The sequence below is a fragment of the Oncorhynchus clarkii genome, chromosome 23, assembly GCF_045791955.1.
Source record: "Oncorhynchus clarkii lewisi isolate Uvic-CL-2024 chromosome 23, UVic_Ocla_1.0, whole genome shotgun sequence".
NCBI classification, from domain to species: Eukaryota; Metazoa; Chordata; class Actinopteri; order Salmoniformes; family Salmonidae; genus Oncorhynchus; species Oncorhynchus clarkii.
This window is the reverse complement of record NC_092169.1, coordinates 54165303-54177482: the sequence shown is the minus strand read 5'-3', so window position 1 is coordinate 54177482 and position 12180 is coordinate 54165303. Positions and strand designations below refer to the sequence as shown.

Genomic DNA, 12180 nt, shown 5'->3' with positions numbered 1-12180 from the left:
CTAGCAGGAGCAGCTCTAGCAGGGCAGAAAGTCACTGAGCTCTTCAGCATGGGACATTCTACAGACAAAGTTTGTCTGTGGAGATTGCATGGTTGTGTGCTCGAGTTTATACACCTGTCAGCAACGGGTGTGGCTGAAATAACCTAATCCACACACTGTTGTCCATGTAATGTATGTCACCAAGGTACCCAATCCACCAGCTGCTCCTTTATGCCAGCACTCAATGAGGTATTTTAAGAGAAGACTCAAGAGCACTCAGTGACATGTCCAGCAGGCTACTAGAACAAACCACTGTCTGGTGAAGACGTACTGTAGCCTGGTCTCAGATATGTTGGTGCTGTCTTACCAACTCCTAATTATTTATTCAATGATGGAGATAGGAGTTCACAAGTTAATACAAACAGATCTGGGACCAGGCTATTCGTGGGTTGTGGATTTCCTTCACAATATTGTTTTGAACGTTTGTTTTGGACAATGAGCATTCTACTCAATGCATCGTCAATGAGCATTCTACTCAATGCATCGTCAATGAGCATTCTACTCAATGCATCGTCAATGAGCATTCTACTCAATGCATCGTCAATGAGCATTCTACTCAATGCATCGTCAATGAGCATTCTACTCAATGCATCGTCAATGAGCATTCTACTCAATGCATCGTCAATGAGCATTCTACTCAATGCATCGTCAATGAGCATTCTACTCAATGCATCGTCAATGAGCATTCTACTCAATGCATCGTCAATGAGCATTCTACTCAATGCATCGTCAATGAGCATTCTACTCAATGCATCGTCAATGAGCATTCTACTCAATGCATCGTCAATGAGCATTCTACTCAATGCATCGTCAATGAGCACCGATGAAGATTTATTCAAAAGTGCATTACAGTGGCTTGTAAATACCATGGCATTCAAAAGGAGGCAAATCATTCGTGGGGAAACCTTTTGTCATCATTTTGATGTCACCAGATTGACTTTAGATGCAATATAACGTTAGCTAGCTAGCTAAGATTGAGGGAAGGCCACCGGATTTTAGCTAGCTAACGTCAGCATTGCCAGCTATTCTTTAAGAACTTTGCTAGCTAATGACAACATTGACATCTGTCTAAAGTAAATTTGACTAGATGATAATGCTAGCAAAGATATTTCCTACTAAATATTTGACTGCTTTAGCAATTTCATCGCATTTCCAGGCACTATAGTGTAAATTTAGACTAAATAGTATTTAGCCTCCGTCCAGAATGACTGGGCTTATCACCACTTTAAAAGGATCTGCCCCTTTTTTTAAAATTGTCGCTTTAAAATGACATACCTAAATCTAAGTGCCTGTATTTCAGGACCTGAAGCAAGGATACGCATATTCTGGATACCATTTAAAAGGAAACACTTTGAAGATTGTGGAAATGTGAACTGAATGTAGGAGAGAATATAACAGATCTGGTAAAAGATAGTACAAAGTAAAAGCCAAACGTTTCTTTTGTACCATCGTCTTTGAAATGCAAGAGAAAGGCCATAATGTATTATTCCAGGCTAAGCACAATTTAGATTTTGGCCACTAGATGGCAGCAGTGCATGTGCAAAGTTTTAGACTGATCCAATGAACCATTGTATTTCTGCTCAAAATGTTGTATCAAGACTGCCCAAATGTGCCAAATTGGTTTACTGATAACTTTTCAAGTTCCTAATTGTGCACTCTCCTCAAACAATAGCATGGCATTATTTCACTGTAACAGCTACTGTAAATTGGACAGTGCAGTTAGTTAACTAGAATTTAAGCTTTCTGACAATATCAGATATGTCTATGTCCTGGGAAATGTTCTTGTTACTTACAACCTCATGCTAATCACATTGGCGCACATTAGCTCAACCGTCCCGAGGATGGGACACCGATCTGTAGAGATCCTTAAGGCACCACTGTGGCGCCGCCGGCAGAGGGCGGCTTGAGAATGTTCTTGACGGAACCGAGTGACGATGGTGCTATGAATGGCGAAGAAGGGCTTTCATTATTCCAACAGAGAGCTCCCAGACTGAGCACCTAAACAGTGACCTAATGTAACGCTCAATGAGTGAATGGGTGTGGAGTCAGGCGCAGAGAGCAAAGGATGCGGGAAAAAACACACTTTAATGTCCAAAATCAAAGGAACAAAATAGTATTAACCCAACACAGGCGTAACTATAAAAACAATATAGTACCCTTGGGTAAAATACCAGGACAGCGAGAAAACCCAACAAACACTAACACCTCTCACAAATGCATATGAACAAGCCCGCACAAACAGAAGCGGGCTAAACAAACTTAAATAACACCACCCTAACAACCAAACAAAACCAAACGAACACGGAACAAAGGATCGGTGGCAGCTAGTAGACCGGCGACGACGACCGCCGAGCGTCACCCGAACTAGAAGGGGAGTCACCTTCGGTAATATTCGTGACACCTAACACTGCAGTAAAACAGTTACCTATGAACGGGGGATATATGGGAAACAGCACAGAGGCAAAAAGTAAACAGAAATGGAAGGGGGAAAACCTGCTTGTCACGGGGCCATAAATTATAAACATTATGAGACTGTGAGAGTGTGAGCAAGCAGAACTACAGCAGGATATAAAACCTGGTATCGGCCCCAAATGAACCCCTATTCCCTTTATAGTGCACTATTTTTGTCCACTATTCCCTTTAAAGTGCACTACTTTTGTCCACTATTCCCTTTATAGTGCACTACTTTTGTCCACTATTCCCTTTATAGTGCACTACTTTTGTCCACTATTCCCTTTATAGTGCACTACTTTTGTCCACTATTCCCTTTATAGTGCACTACTTTTGACCCCTATTCCCTTTATAGTGCACTTTTGACCCCTATTCCCATTGTTGGGAATAGGGTCCCATTTGGGATGCATGCCTAGCTGTACCTGGCTTGCAGAGTGAGTAGAGTCTATCCATTGAAGACAAAGACGGATGTAATGAGGCCTATTTAGGGATATCCTGCCCATTCTGCTGAAGGATTACTATAATGTTACTGTTGGGATAATGTTAGCTTGGCTTTAATCCCTGACTAATGATCCAAGATGAAACAGGCGATCTGGGTTTTAAACCTAACCAAAGTGGTCAACACACCACTGTTTTTTTTGTTGTAAACAACTGAAGGATGTGGCTGGAGAAACATAACCACTCTTAAATGAAGTTATATTCTTCAAATATCAATGGCTATTATATCATTCATAAAAATAAATGGATGTACCAATCCCAGATTGCCCCTTTAAACTCACTGCCTGCCATTAGAAAGGGTATCTTACATGTCGAGAGACTGTGGCTATTCACCCACAGTAACAATTACTACATTGATTGAGGTGATGATTGAGGTGAAAATGTACATCATTATTGAACCGGTTTGATATAATGGCCCATTCAATGAACAGAGACAGGTTAACCCGTTGTCTGTGTGTCTGCCACCGTGGTTTTGTGACAAACCAGCTGTAGGCCTACAACACTATGGTCTCTTTCTATTCAAATGTCTATTTAATATCGATATCAGGAAAAGTGTATAAACATGAGGCAGAACTTGCAAACCATCTGATTTGAATCGTATAGCTGGCTAAAACGTGTAAACGGTATGTTTCAAAAGGCACATCTGTGTGTGTGTGAAAAAGTCAGTTCATTAGGTCCCTCTAATGGTTGCTATAGTAACCCGTGATCATTAACACTGTGTCCTAAATGTCACCCAAATTCGCTACATAGTGTACGACTTCTGACGAGCGCCCCCTAAAGAGGTGCCCTATGTGGGGAACAAGGAGCAATTAGGGCCACATAATGTGGAAACGTAGGGGCTCCCGAGTGGCGAAGGGGTCTAAGGCACTGCATCTCAATCCTAGAGGTGTCATTACAGACCCTGGTTTGATTCCAGGCTGTATCGCAACCGGCCGCGATTGGGAGTCCCATAGGGTGGCACACAATTGGCCCAGTGTCGTCCAGGGTTAGGGGTTTGGCCGGGGTAGGCCGTCATTGTAAATAAGAATTTGTTCTTAACTGACTTGCCTAGTTAAATAAATATAAATGTCATGTTTGTTGTAAGGATCGGACCAAGGCGCGGCGTGGTATTCGTACATTCTCTTTATTAACGGAATGAACACCGAACAAACCAACAAAATAACAACCGAACCGTGTCACTATACAACATAGTGCTGACAGGCAACTACACATAGTCAAGATCCCACACCCCAAATGAGGAAAATGGCTACCTAAATATGATCCCCAATCAGAGACAACGATAAACAGCTGTCTCTGATTGGGAACCATATCAGGCCAACATAGACATACAAAAACCCCTAGACATACAAAACTAGAGTACCCACCCTAGTCACACCCTGACCTAACCAAAATATATAGAAAAACAGAGATGTCTAAGGTCAGGGTGTGACAATAAAAGTACCCTGAGATCATTAAAGATCCCAGGCCTGGCTGATTCCTCCATATGGATCAAATGGCACCCTATATAGTACACTACTTTTGAATAGAGCCTCCTAAGTATGGCATTATAATGATGACAGAACTACACCCGTTTGTATTTTGACTTTTGTGGTTGCACATTGAGATTCGTGTTTGCAAGTACAATTAGCAAATGTGTAATTGAATTTTGCAAAGTTGTATCACGATGTGTTAAATATTTAACAGCGGTCGAAAACTTGTGACTTGACATTTTCAGAATTATTACAAATCCATTTAAAGAGTACGAATATTCTGCTGTGAATCAAAAAATACACTTGCAGACTTTGAATCTGAGTGCGCTCTGGGGTTCTCTCAATGTTGTCACGTTACCAAGAGATTAAAACCAAATCAATTGTATTTGTCACATGCACTGAATACAACAGGTGTAGTAGACCTTACAGTGAAATGATTACTTACAAGCCCTTAATTAACCAACAATGTAGTTTTAAGAAAACTAAGTTTGTAGAAAGAGAATTGCAAAAGTAAAAGATGTTTTGATTTGAGCAGCTCTGAGGACATTTTACTCCAGACCACTAAAATATGTTTTGATTTGAGCAGCTCTGAGGACATTTTACTCCAGACCAGTGGTGGAAAAAGTCCCCAATTTATTCAAAAAGTAAAAGTAAAGATACCTTAATAGAAAATGACTTGGGTAAAAGTAAAGATACCTTAATAGAAAATGACTTGGGTAAAAGTGAGTCACCGAGTAAAATACTACTTCAGTAAAAGTCTAAAAGTATTTGGTTTTAAATATACTTAAGTATCAAAAGTAAATGTAATTGATAAAATATATTTAAGTATCAAAGTAAAAGTATAAATAATGTCTTAATATTAAGCAAACCAGATGGCATCATTTTATTTAAATAGATGTGTGTGACCAGGGCGGCAGGGTAGCCTAGTGGTTAGAGCATTGGACTGGTAAGAGGAAGGTTGCAAGTTCAAATCCCTGAGCTGACAAGGTACAAATATGTTGTTCTGCCCCTGAATAAGCATTTAACCAACTGTTCCTAGGCTGTCATTGAAAATAAGAATTTCTTCTTAACTGACTTCCCTAGTTAAATATTTGTATTTTTTATTTTTTTTAATTAGACCATTTTTATTGTCCTTCTAAGCATTAAAAATGTGATGAGTATTTTTGGGTGTCAGGGAAAATGTTTGGAGTAAAAAGTACATTATTTTCTTTAGGAATGTAGAGAAGTAAAAATAAAAGTTGTCAAAAATATACATAGTAAAGTAAAGTACAGATTCCCAACAAAACAACTTAAGTGGTACTTTGAGGTATTTTTACATAAGTACTTTACACTACTGCTCCTGAGAAATCAGTTCCCTGAGCTATGAAAATAAAGACAGTCACCTTCTACAGACCTGGCCAAATGTTTGGAGAATGACACACATATTAATTTTCACAGTCTGCTGCCTCAGTTTGTATGATGGCAATATGCATTCAAGAAGAGCGGTTCAATTGTTGTGAAGAAGGCTTCAGGGCACCCAAGAAAGTCCAGCAAGCACCAGGACCATCTCCTAAAGTTGATTCAGCTGCGGGATCGGGGCACCACCAGTACAGAGCGTGCTCAGGAATGGCAGCAGGCAGGTGTGAGTGCATCTGCACACACAGTGAGGCAAAGACTTTTGGAGGATGGCCTGGTGCCAAGAAGGGCAGCAAAGAAGCCACTTCTCTCCAGGAAAAACATCAGGGACAGACTGATATTCTGCAAAAGCTACAGGGATTGGACTGCTGAGGACTCGGGTAAAGTCATTTTCTCTGATGAATCCCCTTTCCGATTGTTTGGGGCATCCGGAAAAAAGCTTGTCCGGAGAAGGCAAGGTGAGCGCTACCATCAATCCTGTGTCATGCCAACAATAAAGAAACCCGAGACCATTCATGTGTGGGGTTGCTTCTCAGCCAAGGGAGTGGGCTCACTGACAATTTTGCCTAAGAACACAGCCATGAATAAAGAATGGTACCAACACATCCTCCGAGAGCAACTTCTCCCAACCATTCAGAACAATGCATTTTCCAGCACGATGGAGCACCTTGCCATAAGGTAAAAGTGATAACTAATTTGCTAGGGTAACAACATTTCGATATTTTGGGTCCATGGCCAGAACTCCCCAGACCTTAATCCCATTGAGAACTTGTGGTCAATCCTCAAGAGGCGGGTGGACAAACAAAACCCCACAAATTCTGACAAACTCCAAGCATTGATTATGCAAGAATGGGCAGCCATCAGTGGCCCAGAAGTTAATTGACAGCATGCCAGGGCGATTTGCAGAGGTCTTGAAAAAGAAGGGTCAACACTGCAAATATTGACTCTTTGCATCAACTTCATGTAATTGTCAACAAAAGCCTTTGACACTTATGAAATGCTTGTAATTATACTTCAGTATTCCATAGTAACATCTGACAAAAATATCTAGACACTGAAGCAGCAAACTTTGTGGAAATTAATATTTGTGTCATTCTCAAAATTTTGGGCCATGACTGTATATATAAACTCTATGTAATTTATTAGGTAAATCACCAACATTTCGGTATTACTGTGCCTTCTTCAGGGCCTGGATGGTGACACACTTCTGCTTCAAGCTGCCTGCCTGAATACGGAGGCCTTCAGTGGTACCTTCCCTTCGAGTAGAGCAAGAGTCTCATTATCTCTGTCTCGTAACAATTTAACATGTACTGTATGTAACCACTCAGATTCATACAAACTGCTGCAAACACAACAACTGACTCGTATTCACTTGTCCCTGGCTGCGTTTAGACAGGCAGCCCAATTCGGATCTTTTTTCCAACAATTGGTATTTTTTCAGATCAGATCAGAGCCTATGTTCGAATGCAGTGAATAGGAGCCATTTGGTATACAGGCCCAGACAGACGGCAGCTCCCATTAAAGCTGAGGATGAAGCTCTTGTTGTAACTCCGGACCCAAATACACTGCAGCCTTGGTGTATTTTAGACATTTTCACTCTGACACTATTAGGTTTGTGCTTTGTCATAATAGACTTCCAGTCATGGTGCCATCGCTAGTTAGCATTAGCTTACGAAACTACCTCTAACTTCCTTTGTGCCATCGCTAGTTAGCATTGGTTTGCGAAACTACCTCTAACTTCCTTTGTGCCATCGCTAGTTAGCATTGGTTTGCGAAACTACCTCTAACTTCCTTTGTGCCATCGCTAGTTAGCATTGGTTTGCAAAACTACCTCTAACTTATTTTATTCTGGATGCAGAGGCATAAGAATGGTATCCATGTATTCATCCAAAATCCCAGTACACCTGATGTTCCCCCCTTTCTGTCTTCTGAATTCCCATGATGCCTCAGATTTCCTATCTATTTTTTTGTTGCTATGAAGGCTGAGTTCCAACACCCTGTTGCAACCTCTGTCTGCCTCAGGCTGCTACAGTAGCCTGTCCAAAAGACTGCAACTCTTAACTCCCAAAATGATTAGACAAATCCTGTGAAACCCTCTCAATAAGTGAAGGAGTTATAGGACTTAGAGTAAAAGTTTTCAATTGGAACTAGACCCAGCACTCACTGGTGACGTGGACTAGTTGGTAATCACAAGTTGGACTTACACAGAGTACACTGAGTCTGTGTTTTCTCCAGAGAGGAAATCTCCCTCTGACCATCTCCGTCTTACACCGTCTGCCCACATGACACAGACACAAACGTCTCTCACAGAGTTCACACTGTAAAAAAACTTCTGTCCTGAGATCACAGCATTGCGATCTTTTTCAGCTCCCGAGTGGCGCAGTGGTCTAAGGCACTGCATCCCAGTGCAAGAGGCATCACTACAGTCCCTGGTTTGAATCCAGGCGGTATCACATCTGGCTGTGATCGGGAGTCCCATTGGGCAGCGCACTATTGGCCCGGCGTTGTCCGGGTTTGGCCGTCATTGTAAATAAGAATTTGTTCTTAACTGACTTGCCTAGTTAAATAAAGGTTAAATAAATCAAGTCTCTAAGCAGGGGCACAGCCATGGGGGGGTATAGTTTTTAACTGACCTGTCTAGTTAAATGTACATTTTTTAGGTCACAGGTTGACGTTTATTGCCAATAGTCTTGACTTGGAGGCAGAAATGAGACGCTTCCGACTAGATTGGCCAGCTGCAAAGTCAAAATGATCTACATTGTAAATGTAAGGTTAGGGTTAGGAATTAGGGTTAGCAGAGTGGTTAAGGTTAGGGTTAGGTTTAAAATCAGATTGTATGACTTTGTGGCTGTGTCAGCTAGTGACCACTCTGTAGAGCTGCCTCCAATACATGAATCATCTCAATAAATGCCGACCAGCCCTAGAGTCACCTGCACGTCAGCTGGTCAGAGACTGACAACTCTCCTGGCCTGTTTGGATCCCTGTCATGCCAAGGCCTAAGGTGTTACTCATTGGAAAACCATTGTACTCTCCCAAAGGGTTGTTGGTGCGTAAAACCAGTCAGTCACAATACACTTTGTCCACACAGAGAGGGCCCAGTGTCCCTCAACTGGTTAGTCACTAAAGATCCCAACCCAGGCCTTTTTAAATTCACTCTGTGGCTCTTTCCCAATTCATTCTTTCTCGATTCCCTGCGTCCTTTCTCCTCAAAACACATTGGATGATTAGGTCAGAAGGGATGGACCTTGGATCTTTTCCTCCAACGATGTTTCAGAAGGAAGAGGACGTGAGGAATCATAGAAAGACTAATCGAGGAGGACATTTGAGTGCATGCATGAGAGGTACTCAGCATCATATAGCCACAGACCACAGCCAATGGGAGACATGCCATCCTCATATAGCTACCGACCACAGCCAATAGGAGACATGCCATCATCATGTAGCCACAGACCACAACCAATGGGGGACATGCCATCATCATATAGCCACAGACCACAGCCAATGGGAGACATGCCATCATCATATAGCCACAGACCTCAGCCAATGGGAGACATGCCATCATCATATAGCCACAGACCTCAGCCAATGGGAGACATGCCAGGGGAAATGAGAAGGGAAATCCATTGAGAGCTTCCTGATGATTGCTTAACAATTGCCCATAGCTGGACGAAGATTGCTTCATTTGTTATTTGTCATACGGGTGGTTTTTGGCATAGTTTAATAACACCACGTGACTGTGTTGGGTCCAACGGTTGTTCTCTGACATGTTGTATTTGTATCTTCAGTAAAAACTCTACTACACTACATGTACAACATTGTCGCTAAGTCCCATAGCATGAGCTATAGAATGGAATAGCATTTTTAATTTGTACCTTTTTTTAACTAGGCAAGTCAGTTAAAAACAAGTTCTTATTTTCAATGACAGCCTACCCCTAGACAAACCCGGAACAATTGTGAGCCGCACTATGGGACTCCCAATCCTAGCCGGATGTGATACAGCCTGGATTTGAACCAGGGACTGTAGTGACACCTCTTGCACTGAGATGCAGTGCTTTAGACCGCTTGCGCCACTGGGGATCATAGATTACTGTGCAAACCATCAAAAGAACATCTACAAAATAGTATTTTCTTTCAAATGGATTCATGATTTATAATGTAAGCCAGTACACACCAATTATCTGAGCTTATTATCCCGTAGAAGCGTGGTGTCAGAAAGAACTCATCTTTATAGAGCTGCCATCGAAACATTCACAACCCACTGAGGCGTATGACACATTTGATGATCAGCTCATGAAGGAACCACCATCTCCCCATTTATCAGCATGTTACAAATGCTTTTAATGGATGCCTCCTTCTTAAGGCTCAAATAGGATTGTTTTTTTTAAATGAAAGGGGACTGAAGATAGAAGAGCCAGCATGACAATCACATTTGTAACCATTTCTCTGTGTGAAATTTCAATTAATGCACTCAGCGAAGCTTGAAGAGCATATGGTTTAATTTTCACCTGTTCTGGCGGTGCAAAGCAGTGTATCAAGTGAAATCTTGAATCATTTCAGAATAGAAACTATCAGCTGTTTTATTTTTTTTACCCTACCTTGACAAAGTAATTAACAGTTTACCATTGCAGGTATATTAGGCGACCATAGGCACCACAGACATATAGCAACATGACTTCACCTCGGGTGATTTTGCCTACCCCTATCAACAGACGTTTAGCTTAACATACTGTAATACTGTAATTACACAGGGCTATTTAAAGCATGATACTCTAGTCTACTTGCATGATGAAGTAAAGGCTGTGCCCCATGCCCCTATGGCAGCTTGCCTCATACTTACAGAGAGCAGTTCAGTGGTACTCTGTAATGGATCTAGCCTGGACTCAGATATGTTTGTGCTGTCTTACCAAACCCTATGGCCAAGAAAGTACAAACAGATCTGGGACCAGGCTAAGATTAAGATCAAGATGACTTTATTGGTCAATTGCACACAAGGTCCAACCGACATGTCACTTCTGCCTTTAACCAACCCCTCTGAAGGAAACACATACATGTACAGGTTTTGGAGCAGCGCTGTCACACTGGGTGTCCGGGGAGCTGTTGTTGAGAGGGGTTAAGTGCCTTGGTCAAGAGCACAACGGCAGGTAATGCATCTAGGATTTGACACCAGCAACCTTCCAGGTTGCCAGCTCACTTCCAGAAAGATTAGTCCTATCAGACCCGGGATTCAAACCAGCAACCTTGCGGCCACCGGCCCGCCTCTAACCACTAGGCTACCTGCCGCACCAGGCTGTATTGGATCTTGACAGGCTGGCACATTGACAGAGGGCAGAGCTGGTATCATATCATGTGGGTTGTTTGATACCCTAGAAGTCCTCATCCAGGTCCTCATCCAGCTCATGCAGGTATGCCCAGTAGGTAAAATATAGTGTTTGGTCTTTAGAAATCAAGCCAAGGGCTATCAGGTAAGATACAGCACAAATCCTGTGTAGTCATCCACACTGGATACAGTACATCATTTATACAGCAGGAAGTCCTTATACGGTAATTAGTTAATAGGCTAGTAATAAAGTAGGAATACGTCATCAATAAATAATCAATAGACCATGCCATGTTATTTGTTCTCAAATAATAAAAAGTAGCAAACACTTTTTAAAAAGAATGAAAACACTAAAGCAACAACTTAAAAAAGAAAGAAAACATTTATAAAAAATAAATTGGTTTAAAACGGAGCATTCCTTACCATTTTATTGTGACGCTCTCAAGCAAACAGTCGCCTAATCGACAGTTGTGCGCTCGAGGGGTTCCCTCATGGTCTAGTCTTCCAAAAGCACGCTGCCTTATTCACGAACAAAAGGCACCTTGTGTGGGAAAAGTTGATAAACTCCTCCATGTCCGTTAGGCTATTTCTAATATCCCCAAGATGATTCCATAGACGAAGGTGAGCTACAAAAACACGCGAGCAAACTTTGACATTTTAGAAAGAAAAGTTTAGAAATAAAAAAAGTATTTTTCTCAAAATGTCCACACGAAAAATAAAGGGGGAAAAATCCGATCAATAATGAGATGAAATAAACTTGTGAAGATATATGTAACAAACAAACAAAAAAACGCATTAACGGTTGAATAAATATTATTTTACATCTCTAATCCTAACGAAAGGGCAAGAACACACCGTGACCGAGTGTGCCGCTTTTCCTCTAAAAATGGACACTGTAGTCACATGTGGAGAGGTTGGCCCCTCACCCATCGCTGTTTTTACATAGCCGCATATAGAGGGCCACTCTTTCTCTGTCTCGCTCGCTTTCGCCTCCCTCTCTCCATCTTTCCC

General features: G+C 41.7%; 1 protein-coding gene across 1 annotated transcript in view; it reads right to left on the bottom strand.

Annotated features, from left to right (window-relative positions):
- LOC139381510 (carbohydrate sulfotransferase 3-like) overlaps positions 1 to 12066 on the bottom strand; it is an 18597-nt gene extending 6531 nt beyond the window's left edge. Inside the window, exon 1 of the mRNA XM_071125116.1 lies at positions 11593 to 12066. The gene's annotated coding sequence lies outside the window, so the exon portion shown is untranslated. The remainder of the gene's footprint in view (positions 1 to 11592) is intronic.
- Between the last annotated feature and the right edge of the window lie 114 nt (positions 12067 to 12180).